The sequence below is a fragment of the Tympanuchus pallidicinctus genome, unplaced genomic scaffold (genome assembly GCF_026119805.1).
Source record: "Tympanuchus pallidicinctus isolate F22 unplaced genomic scaffold, pur_lepc_1.0 scaffold5, whole genome shotgun sequence".
Taxonomy (NCBI): Eukaryota; Metazoa; Chordata; class Aves; order Galliformes; family Phasianidae; genus Tympanuchus; species Tympanuchus pallidicinctus.
Window position 1 is genome coordinate 65,872,374 of NW_026294769.1, and position 12,014 is coordinate 65,884,387.

The 12,014-nt window shown below is 43.0% G+C and overlaps 1 long non-coding RNA gene across 1 annotated transcript; it reads left to right on the forward strand.

Moving 5' to 3' along the window:
• Positions 1-3,222: 3,222 nt before the first annotated feature.
• Positions 3,223-4,009, forward strand: LOC128091575 (uncharacterized). The gene is made up of 3 exons (XR_008211470.1): positions 3,223-3,506; positions 3,616-3,715; positions 3,822-4,009. It is a non-coding gene; the product is annotated as an uncharacterized LOC128091575 (long non-coding RNA).
• The last annotated feature ends 8,005 nt before the right edge of the window (positions 4,010-12,014 follow it).

The following is a 12,014-nucleotide window of genomic DNA, read 5'->3' on the forward strand; positions in this document are numbered from 1 at the left end:
TGTCTATTCTTTGATACACACATGTGTGCTGGAGATACGACCACGAGCTTTGGATATTTCATGTTTTGGCACTGCAGCACTTTTCATCAACCTTCCCTCTCAGGCTCCATTCATAAATCGCTTTTGGAGTGCAAATAAGCCATGGGAAGGCTTTAATAAATGGTTCCTCGCATAAAGTTTTATTCTCTAATAATAATTAGCTTATTAGTAAATCCCTAATGGCATTACTAAGGAGGTCATTACCATTATCCCCGTTTTATATCTGCAGAAACTGAATCTGAGAAAGGGAAAGTCACCCACTAGGTAAGATTTGTGGATGCAAGCTCCTGAGTTAAGGCAAATGCTTTATTTAGGAGGGTGCACACATGGGACAAATGAAATAAATGGTTGATCAACTGGTGTAAACAGAATGTACAATGATATTCCTTAGAATACAACGAATTGGTACCGTGTTTGGATGTCAACATTTTTTTAGAACCAAGTGTTCATAGAGACTATCGTAATACACACATGTCAAATTGTTGCAGTGTTCATCTTTAGGAAACCTCTGAGCATCCATACACTCTAAATTTGTGCCATGGTCTCTGAAATTGTTAAAAAGAAACTGGCATGCCATTTGCTAAGTTTTTCTCTAAAAGATATCCTTTTTATTCCGATTATTCCAGGTCATTTTGAAGACCGTGCTAGTACACTTGATTATTTTCTTTAACAGCTCATTACTGGCCAGCAATTGGGTAATTTCCAGTACCAAGGGATTCCTATTCAAATGAACAAAGATCATAGAATCATAGAATGCCCTGGGTTGAAAAGGTCCAGAACGGTCATCTAGTTTCAATCTCCCTGCTATGCGCAGGGTTGCCGATTCCATGCTCATCTATGCATGGAGGACCTAAACAATTCTCTAAGAGAAGAGAGAAGTTCTGACAGACAGTGCATTATGTCAGTGTTGTGAGATGATCCTGAGGTTGCAGCTCCTCCACGTCATCTCACAGCTCTGGGAATTACAGTATTGTAAAATCTGTGCAGTAAAATTTGTGCAAATTCAGTACATTACTGAATAACTCCTAAATTCACTGTGTAATAAATGATGGAAGAAATGGATATTTAGTCACAGGATATATGACACCTAGTGTGCTGGATACTGGGTCTTCCAAGTAAGCCAAGAAGCAAACTATGAAAGGAATGTGTGAAACTGTCGTGTTGGCTTGTCTTTCCAGGGATGGAGAGCCTGGAACTGTCTTAAGCTAAGGTCATGTATCTGGGAGACTCCTACAACTTCTTATCTTTGCCTGCTGACCTCGTGGCTATGGCACCCACTCAGGATCTGACAGTTTGTGGTCCTTCCCTCCCCAATCCTGTGGCTTCTGCATGCTATGAAAAAGCCAGAGTGTGATCTATCTGAGATCAATGGGGAAAGAGAAGATGCCCTCATCATCTGTTCTCAGAGTAGCAAGGAATTCAGTGTGCATTGCAAATACAAGTGCAAAGGGCAACATTCCTAGCACAGCTTGCTGCTCTTGGATTTTTATTTTTATTTTTATTTTTATTTTTTTTTTGAGGTTACATTTATTTTTCTTACAATTCAAGCTACCTAGTGAGGAATGTATAAGGAGTTGTGGGAGCATTGCAGCTTCCTCAGGTTGTCCCTTTCCAGCTGAATATGCAGAAAAGCTCACACACCATCCGCCTGGCTCAGGGGAGCTGGTTAAGGTAGGATTGCGTGTACGAAATGAGCATAGTTAATGCCTGTGAAGTAGTTTAAAACATCTAATGACAACTCAGACTTGAATCTTCCAGCTCTATAGAGCTGCAAAAATCTGCAAGTCTCTCCAGGGAAATTTTGATCCCCCTTGGTCCAAAGACTGTCTGCAAATTGATGCCTCCGGGTTGAATTTTTGCATGTGTGGATATCTGACCACCTCCTGCAATGCTGAATAAAGTGCAAGGCAAAGTGCTCCAGTGCTCAGAGTGTGATATGAAGAGTTTGACATGCTGGTAAGTAAGCCACACATTCCAATAATTAAAATTCCATGCCTGGCAATGAGGTTTGGAGGGTTAATTAGGCTCATAAGCCAGGGTAGCAGGGAGACCTTTGGGAGAATCTTGTAGACAAGCAGCAAAGCATGTGACCTCATTTGAATTTTCCTATTAGGCATCCTGCAGAGATCTCAAACGTATCCCATCATCACTGCCTGAAACTTTGTTTAGGTTGCATGTTTGCAAACACAAGGAGTCTCTATTAGATTGCACAGCTGTTATATATACTTTCAATCATCCAGCTGGTGATTATTTATGGCAAGCAAATAGATCCTCCCACCTCCTTTTGTTTGTTAGCACTAACAATAAACAATACAATTATAGCGAGACTCTCCCATCCGGTGTTTTGGAGTAATCTTCTATTCTTCCATTAGCAGCTTTCGATGGTGCTGGTTTGACCAGTGGAGAATGGCACAGCTGGACATGGGGTTCTTCTTGTCTGAGGCTTTTTAGTCTCTGAAAAGGTTATCACAGAATCATAGGATTGCAGGGGTTAAAAGAAATCTCTGAGTCCAACTGCTTGTTAAAACAGGTTCCCTATAGTAGGTTGCACTGGTAGGTGCCCAGATGGGTCTTGAATATCTCTGGAGAGGAGCCATAAGAGGAGCTTGACCTGTCTCTGTGCAATCTGCAGCTCCTTGCTGATGTGCCCAGCTGCAGTAGATGCTGACAAAGAAGGGTGAGGAATTTTCACCTGAGTGCCATGCTGTGCACTCTGGGGGAAGCCTTCATGCAAACAGGGTGGCCCTAAGTGACAAGATAGCACATCATAACCTTTACATCCACATATTGTGCAGGCACAAAGCATCACCGGAATAACTCACTGCACGGGTCACAGTGAATTCCAATTTTACCACAGCCCTTGTTCTTTGTGACAACACTGAGAAATTCACCTTCTGCCTTTTAGACACCACCACAACCCAAAGTACAGCCTTGGCCGTGGGTTACAGCAGGCCCCCACAGAACAGAAGCGTCACACTTGGCACGCTGCTGTATTTCCATTATATGTCTGTGAGTGAAATCAAACCTGGGGGATTTCTTCCTCGCGCTCCAGACAAGCGCCCGCACTGCAGAATACAAATGGAGAGCAGGGCTGACGCACACACTCAATGCTCAGCTTGCTGCCCCAGGGACCGATAGCGGGCTGCAACCTTGAAGGGCTTGGAGCTCGTTAACACCACGATTTAAATAACAGCAGAGCCGGGGGGGAGCAGGTGCTGCATGTCCCTGTAGTGTGTGTTTATGTGTGCACGTTTGGTTTAGACAATGAGAGTGAAAGTGCACTTGCTTCTTTGGTCTTCAGGTAGCAGCCCTGTGGAAAAGCATCAAGGAGGGAATGGGAAAGAGCTTTGTGTGATGTTTTTGTTTGTTTGTTTGTTTGTTTGTTTTCCCCTTTCCTTGGAGATTTTGGATTGATTAAAAAGCTATTTTTGCTGGGAAAACAAGAAGAAAGAAAACAGATCTATGTGGTAAGGATGAAAGTGTGCTTGACTCCTCCAGTGAGTACAATAGAGTTTAATATCTTTGCTGGTTGGCCCAATATTGTATCACAGGCATCACCGACATTGTGCTTCCCAGCATGCCCCAGCCTTCCTTCAAACAAGCACTCGGTGTAGCAGAAAGTCCAAGAAAAGGCTTACTCCCAGGAGGATCAAGAAGAAAGCAACGGTGAAGAAAGGTACAGTGGCTATTAATATTAATGCTTAAGGAAGAGCAGAGAGAAAGGACACGGGAGCAGTAGAAAAAAATGACTACTCGTGGCTTTGATGTGTTCATTTCCACAGGACCGATAGCAGCATGGAGAATACAGAAAGCAGATAAAGAGGGAAAGGAGGAGGTGGAGGTGAGCAGAAGGCAGCTCAGAAAATTGCACAAGCTATGGGGAGTTTTTCCATCGAGACGTTTGTGCATCTCAAAGGGAGTGACTCTGCCATCTGCATCTCCTCTGAAAAAAAAAAAAAAAAAAAGAAAAAGGAACAGAGCAGAGACAAAAAAAGAAATCCACCTGTTGTGTCTCCTGTTTTGGCTGTAGTAGGACAAATCAGCACAGAATGCCTGCTGTGCGAGGGGAGAGGAAGCCAACGGAGGTGCTGTTGTGTCTGAGGAGCCACACACAACCAGTCCCACTGCTCAGTTCCTACTGACACACTGGGAAGAGCAGGGAGAAACTATTTTAATCCTGTTGATGCTGCTGAGGAACAAAAAAAAAATGGGAAGTAATTAAAGCTGTGTTCCAGTCTCACTTACTTTTCTGAGTCTCTAGGCTAGAGTTATTTTTGCTACATTGATTTAAAGGCATTGAACTCATGTTTCAACTTGGTTGGATTTGGTTGGAGCTCTGTGGAGTCACCATGGAGCTCTGTGAGGTCACTATGGAGCTCTATATGGTCATCAAGAAGCTGTCAAGGGGTAACAATGGAACTTTTATGGGGTCACTATGGAGCTTTATGGGGTCACTATGGTACTCTGTGGGGTCATAATAGATCTATTATGTGGAACCTACAGAGCTCAATGGGGTCACAAGGGAACTGTTCTGGGGTCACTATGGCTCACTATTGTGTCACCATGCACCTCTGTGGAACTCTTATGGTTATACGGGAAGTGTTATGGGGTAACAATGGAACTTTTATGGGATCAGTATGAGCTCCATGGGGTCATAATGGAACCTTCATGGGGTCACTATGGAGCTCTTTGAGGTCGTAATAGCTCTGTTATTTGGAATCTACGGAGCTCAATGGGGTCACAAGGGAACTATTATGGGGTCACTAGGCAGCTCTGTGGGGTCACTATGGGTCTCGTGGGGTGTCTATGGAACTGTTCTGAGGTCCCTAAGAAGCTCTATGGGGTCACAAGAGAACTGTGATGGGGTCACCATGGAACAGCACAGGGATTGCTAAGGAGCTCTATGGGGTCATAGTGGAACTGTTTTTGGGTCACTAGGCAGCTCTATGGGAACTCAATGGAACTCCATGGGGGTGTCTATGGAACTGTTCTCAGGTCCCTAAGCAGCTCTATGAGGTCACAAGGGAAGTGTGATGGGGACACAATGGAAGAGCTCAGGGATTACTTTGGGGCTCCATAGGGTCATAATGGAATTGTTCTGGGGTCACTAGGCAGCTCTGTGGGGTGTCTATGGAGCTCTAGGGCAACACTATGGAGCTCTAAGGGGTCATAATGGAACTGTTATGGGGCCACTCTGCAGCTCTATGGGGACACTATGGAGCTCCACGGGGGGTCTGTGGAACTCTTTTGAGGTCACTAAGAAGCTTGATGGGCTCACAAGGGAACTGCTATGGAGTCACATGAAGCTCAATGGGCTCATAGCGGAACTGTTGTGGGGTCACTCTCAAGCTCTAGGGAGTCAGGATGGAAATGTTATGGGGCCACTATGGAGCTCAAAGGGGTCACCATGGAGCTGCTGTGTGGTCATAATGTTCCTGTTATAGGGGCACCTTGGGCCTCCATGGAGTCTCCAAAGAATCATTATTGGGTGACTAAGAAGCTCAGTGGGGTCAGTATGGAACTGTTTTGGGGTCACTGTGCAGCTGTATGGTGTCACTATGGAGCTCTTATGGGGTCACTATGGAGCTTCAACAGGGACAATATAAAGTTCCATGGGGTCAGTATGGAACTGTTATGGGGCCACTATGGGGCTCTATGGCGTCACTATGAAACTCTTATGGTCATAATGGAGCTGCTCTGGGGTACGAATAGAACATGAATAGGGTCACCCTGGAGCTCTGTGGGGTCACTATGGAGCTCTGTGAGGTCACTACGGAGCTCTATATGGTCATCAAGAAGCTGTCAAGGGGTAACAATGGAACTTTTATGGGGTCACTATGGAGCTTTATGAGGTCACTATGGTACTCTGTGAGGTCATAATAGATCTATTATGTGGAACCTACAGAGCTCAATGGGGTCACAAGGGAACTGTTCTGGGGTCACTATGGCTCACTATTGTGTCACCATGCACCTCTGTGGAACTCTTATGGTTATAAGGGAAGTGTTATGGGGTAACAATGGAACTTTTATGGGATCAGTATGAGCTCCATGGGGTCATAATGGAACCTTCATGGGGTCACTATGGAGCTCTTTGAGGTCGTAATAGCTCTGTTATTTGGAATCTATGGAGCTCAATGGGGTCACAAGGGAACTACTATGGGGTCACTAGGCAACTCCCTAAGGTCACTATGGATCTCGTGGGGTGTCTATGGAACTGTTCTGAGGTCCCTAACAAGCATGTTATCTTTATTTTCAGTGATAGAAGTATTTTAGACCTTTTTTCATTCTATTAACTCCCCCTGAATTTTCTACAATTCGTCTTTGAAAGCTGGTTTTTCAACTGGACATTGGAAAATAGTTGAATTCCTCTGGCAAGAGAATTACAGGTAATGTGTCTTGTGGGCAATTCTCTCAATTTATCTCAGCTGGGGGGTGGATTACATTGTATTTCAAGTTCCCTTCTTGGACATATTTTCTGCAATTTCTACAATTTCCCCTGCTTTTCCATGGATACCTATCAGTGTCATGTAAGCACATCAGACTTGGCGCCTTACTATGTCATATACCTCACACTTCCATAGGTGTATTAAGAACAGGTGACCTTCCGCTTTTCATACAGCTGCAGCCATCCCATCTGATTTATCTTCATAAGCAACTGGCCAGTGATGCCATGACATTCCCCTGCCTGGCCATGCTGTGGGTATTGTTAGTCCCTGGGTGCTGTTTGAGAGCAGCAGTGCAACACAGTGAGATGAGGTGGCACTTTTGCTTGGTGATGTCCCCAGCATTGCAGTGGCAGCAGAAGGGTGAGATTGGCTGCTTTCTGTCTCTCCGCAGTTGCTTGTTCCAGTGAATTAAGGCTGATGATTCCCTGTCTTGGCTCATAGACTGACTCATCCATTCTCCCAAGCATGGGTATTTACGACAAGCAAAGGAAAGGCTTGAATAAAGAGGGCAGCAGTGGCACTTCTGCTAGGCTAGGGAGCTGCTGGAGTCAGCTCATTACTAACAAGCAGTTAGTGCCACTTACCCACTGATAAGGGTACGCAAAGCACCCCCTGTGGGCTTCTTGCTGGCAAAGGCTTGCCCTTTCCATAGGACAAGACTCAGCAAGATGTTTAACCTAAAACAGATGAGTAATCACATGCCGGTGTGCTGAGAAGAACGAAGGAGGCAAATGCTAAAATGCTTTTCTACCTTTGAGACCTTCTTTAAAATTCACCTCTGCCTATGCTCAGCTGCATGGCTGGTACAATGTCTGTTTTTCAGTAGTTTACTTTGAAAAAGTAAGGCACAATGCACTCGCATCTCTTTTTTGTAAAAAGTCATTTTAGATCCCTGAATGTGCAAACGCCAGCACCTCATTGCCATCAAAAAGCAATTAACATAACTGATGAGTGGCAGGAAATCAAAATACAGTCAGATCTAGCAGTTCTAGAGTCAGGGATGTAAATTATACAGGCACACACTTTTCTGTACGATGACTCTATTTGTTCTCTTTCCATTGTATTCAAAAGTGAATTACAATCTTGAAAGGTTCTATCTCTCCCAGATAACTGAAAAAGCTAATTAAAAACAAAAGCCACAGATGTAATCATTGCTTAGTGCTGTAAGCATAACATGACCTAATGCTATTATGAGTTCTGAACAAATTTCAATTAGAACTCCAGCTGGTAAACAGACAAATGTGATAACAACATTTTAATATTACATAATCACTTGTTAGTAAAAGTCATTTTTATTTTAGCCATTCATACGGATCAAAAATAATTTTACATTTAGATAGGTTTTTCAATACAATTGTAGGGCAGAAGATGGGGGTTGGAGCTCAATGATCTCTAAGGTCCCTTCCAACATAAGTCATTATATGATTCTGTGTTTGAATCAGTAATATTTGAGAAGATCCTCTTCGGGGGTATGTTTCATTTTTTTAATTAATCAATCATTTTGGATTAAATCACCTTGTAGCTTGCCGGCAACTTACACTATTCAGATCAGAAAAGTAATTCAAAGATATGCTTTGTGCTCATTGGCATTGGAAAGAATCAATTCCAGGTTGCAATTGCCTTTTGTTGCTCGAAGTGCTTTTTTATTTATAGTCTCACTGAGCTTTAGGCAATGAGGGGAATGGAATTTCTGGCAGAGCTGGAATTCAGAACATGAAGAAGCTGGGGAGACATTTTGCAGCAGGGTATGTATTGGTACAATACTTAGAGCACAAACATGAGTCTGCCTGGATCCTTGTGGTGAATGGGTGTAGTCCATCATCATAGTAGTTCTGGCATGGCTATGGACAGCCAGGACCAGTTTTCTCCACACTACCCCCTAGAAAATGTACCCGACAGAGACTTGAAGAGAGACAGAGAAACATAGAAATCTTCCCAAGACACAGAGACAGGGATGAAAACAGTGACTGTACAGAATGTTCTCCATGTCCCACCAGGCTGGCATCATGCTGCTGTACTGCAAACTGTGCAATCCCAGCACTGGATTTCAAGACAGGTGTAGAGGACCTGGCTGGTAGGATGATGACAGCTTACTCAGCTCATCAGCATACAATTCCTCCATCTTGTGATTTAAAACACTGATAAAATGGAGAAGCACACTGGCCTAACTGTACCAAGGGAGGAAATCTGCTCCAAGATGGAGACAGTGAGGGAAAGCACAATGCAGGGCTCATGCCATTAACCTGCTGTAACCTGGTCCTCAAGGGACCACCCTTAACAGGGAGGTGCTCAGCATCTTGTTCTCTGTGCAGGGAGCAAGAACCTCTCTGTGCAGAGAGGTATGATATGCCACTCTGATGAAGATTATGTGCCTGATATGGTTACCTATATGTAGTTTGGCTTCATTTGCATGCAGCAGTTCTTCTGACTTCAGAGTTATTTGATGGCAGAGACAACAGAAGCTGTCACTACTGTGAAATAAAATTCTTGCTATCCCTCAGTGACATGATTTTTTCCTTCCCCCTTCAAATACACATTTTAAATATTTATTATATACCCTGTAGGGTTACTTTTACTCTAGAAAGAGCAAGGGTTAAGCTTCTGTTTTTTAAACAAGAGAAAATGTGTTGAAAAAAATCACATTATTCAACAGCAACAACAATAACACACACACACACTCAAAGAAAGAAATCCAGTATGAAAACAAACTATTCTTAGTTAAAAGGGCAATCACTCTTGAAACTGAAGGCTCTCCTGACTAGCTGCTGTGGCTTCTTCATTATTTGCTCATATCACAGTAGCAAGTAAAGGTTTGAAATAAAACAGAGGATTGTATGTGCTGAGCCCTATAAGTCACAGTATATGCTCACTCTCTAAATAGGTAGCAGAGCAATCCTACAAGCAGGATATCATCCTGTCCATCTGAGATGCAAAGGTACAGAGAGCCAGTGTGACTGGGTAACAGATGATGTGGCCTATGTTAAGGTTAGGACTGAAACAGAGGTCTCAGACTGTTTCTTTGGCTGCAAATTCATCCTTCCTCCTAGGAGCTTATATGAACCTCCCAAGAGCTAGGTTATCACTCCAATCCCATTATGTCAACTTTCTCTTCTTATCTTACCGCTACATGGCATTATGGAGGCATGTGGCAAGTGGGATGCTGTTCCCTAACTCCAGATCTCTAAAATATAAATTTCCATCTGTGAGGCAGATGTCCAAGCTCCAACTCTGTTTGTGGATAACCAGTCAATACAGTCTGTAATACCTTGGGCATGACTCATCTGACCTAAATGTTGATGTCTGCTTTAGAATAAACTGCATTATGGCTGTATTGACCAAATCCCCAGCGACTGACAGGAACCCTGCCAGCAGCGACAGCCTAATTACAGAGATGGATCAGACCCCATTCACATCTGTTCAAAATCTGCCCTTGTGCTGTCTCATACTGGTGTGTATGCCTGGTAAAATTTAGGATGTTGAGCAACTGTAGTGCTGTGATCCTCAGCAGTTCCAAAGATCCGAATGGGCTGAAATGAAGTTAGTTGATGGAAGAAACCCACATTTTGCCAGATCCAACACACTACTGGGCAAACTGAGAAGCTATCCTTTAGGCCACCACAGTCTGAGTCACAGAAGTCTTCTTTCTGTATAGTATTTTTTATCACATTGCATTTTTTATTATCTGCACCTGAAAATGGGCTCAGTTGTCTTTGAGCATGCCCTAGCGAAGCAGGCTCTGCAGACAACCAGAAGGAACTCAACACAGCCTGTGGATGGATGGCAAATGGAGGATATTCATCATTTTGATCACCTGGCCTGTCCATGCCTGTTCAGCTGGTTGCCTGTATGACACCAGTGTTTTGAAAGCCTGGAGATAACTCATGCAAAAACACCTGCAGCTGCATAATCAGTAAATATTTCATCTTAGATGAAGAGAATGAAGCTAATGGATGAGACCATGAGAGCTGGATCTGGTCTTTGCACTTCGCAGAGCACCGGACTGGCAAGTCATTCATGGAGCTCTCAGCCTACAATGCAGCTCCAGCAACAGCTGTCTCAGCAGCAATCTACATAGGCCCCCACAGCTCTTTTCTTCTGCTCTGGATTTCATTCTTCTCTCAGTTATTCTCATTTTACCTCTCTCGTGAAGATTATTGAGATTCATCCATGTGAATCAGAATACACGTTCCTAGGGGCAAGTCATTTCTTATTCCCTGACGTCCACTTTCCTATTTACACGAAACTTCAATATTCTTGATGACATCAAATATTACTCATCAGATAAAAGGCCTGCAAGGCCAGGTTGGATGAAACTTTGTCCAACTTGATCTACTGGAATGTGTTCCTGCCCATGGCAGAGGGTCTGAAACTTGAGGACCTTTAATGCCTCTTTCAACCCAAACCATTCTGTGTTCTATGATTCTATCAAATACATCCAACAGTTCACTCCTGTGTCTACCCCCCTATTGTTTACTGTCACCACTCCAACATATTGCCTGTATTTTTCTCCTGTTCTTCCTTTCTTCATATTCCTACATCTTTTAATGGTGTATTTTCATAAAATATAGCCTTGCTTTCGTTTGCATTTGTCAGAAACCCTTGGTTTCAGCCTTACAAATGTTAGATGTGGTACTTACAATCAATCTTTGGAGGTCCTTTCCTGTTACCCATCCCCATCCTTTTTAATCCAGTCCTTTGTCTTCACTGGCACTGACCTAACCAAAGTGATCATTAATCTTTTCCCAACTAGGTCTTTCCATCTGTAACTCTTTCTTCTCTGTATTTCTCACTCTTCCCCAAACTGGTAATTCCATTCTAGAAAAGAAATATTTGTATCCCTTCTCTAGCCATATTCATCTATTATAAAGTAGCAGCAGCAAATCTATTTTAGTAGAACAGAACACATAGAAGTATATATGCTGCAGCTGCTGTATGCTGACCACATGTTGTGTCCTGAATATACCCTAAAATTTTTGTTTTCTTTTATGTGATTCTTGGAATATTTTTGATGCTTCATAAACCTCTGAGTACCTGTGTAACCACCATTCAGCAACCATAAATCAAAGTTAGAAGAACTCTGCATGCTCCTATATTCACTGAAGCCTTCTCAGTACAAATTATCTTCCTTTGTTCAATTTTTTATTTTTTAGTTTTTCCTTCACATAGTTTACTGCATAGTACATTGACATAGTACCTTCACATAGTTTACTGCAAACTCCAGTTTCACTGATCACCCTTTCAACTCTTTCTTTAACAAGGCATTCACACAGCCATAAGATCGCCATATTAATTGATGTTGCTGAAAAGTTGGCATTTTAATGGTCACCAATCCTTCCTCCAGTTCATTCTTCTAATCTTTCAATACCTTGGCAAATGGCATGGATGTATTAGTATTCCTGCTGTTAAACTGCTCTACACCAACTGACTCACACACGGAATATGAGAGTAGGCAATTATTACCATCCTCATTTCATCATGGAGGAAAGAAAGGATGGTATTTATGCAACCTGGCACTGGGTATCTCCTTTA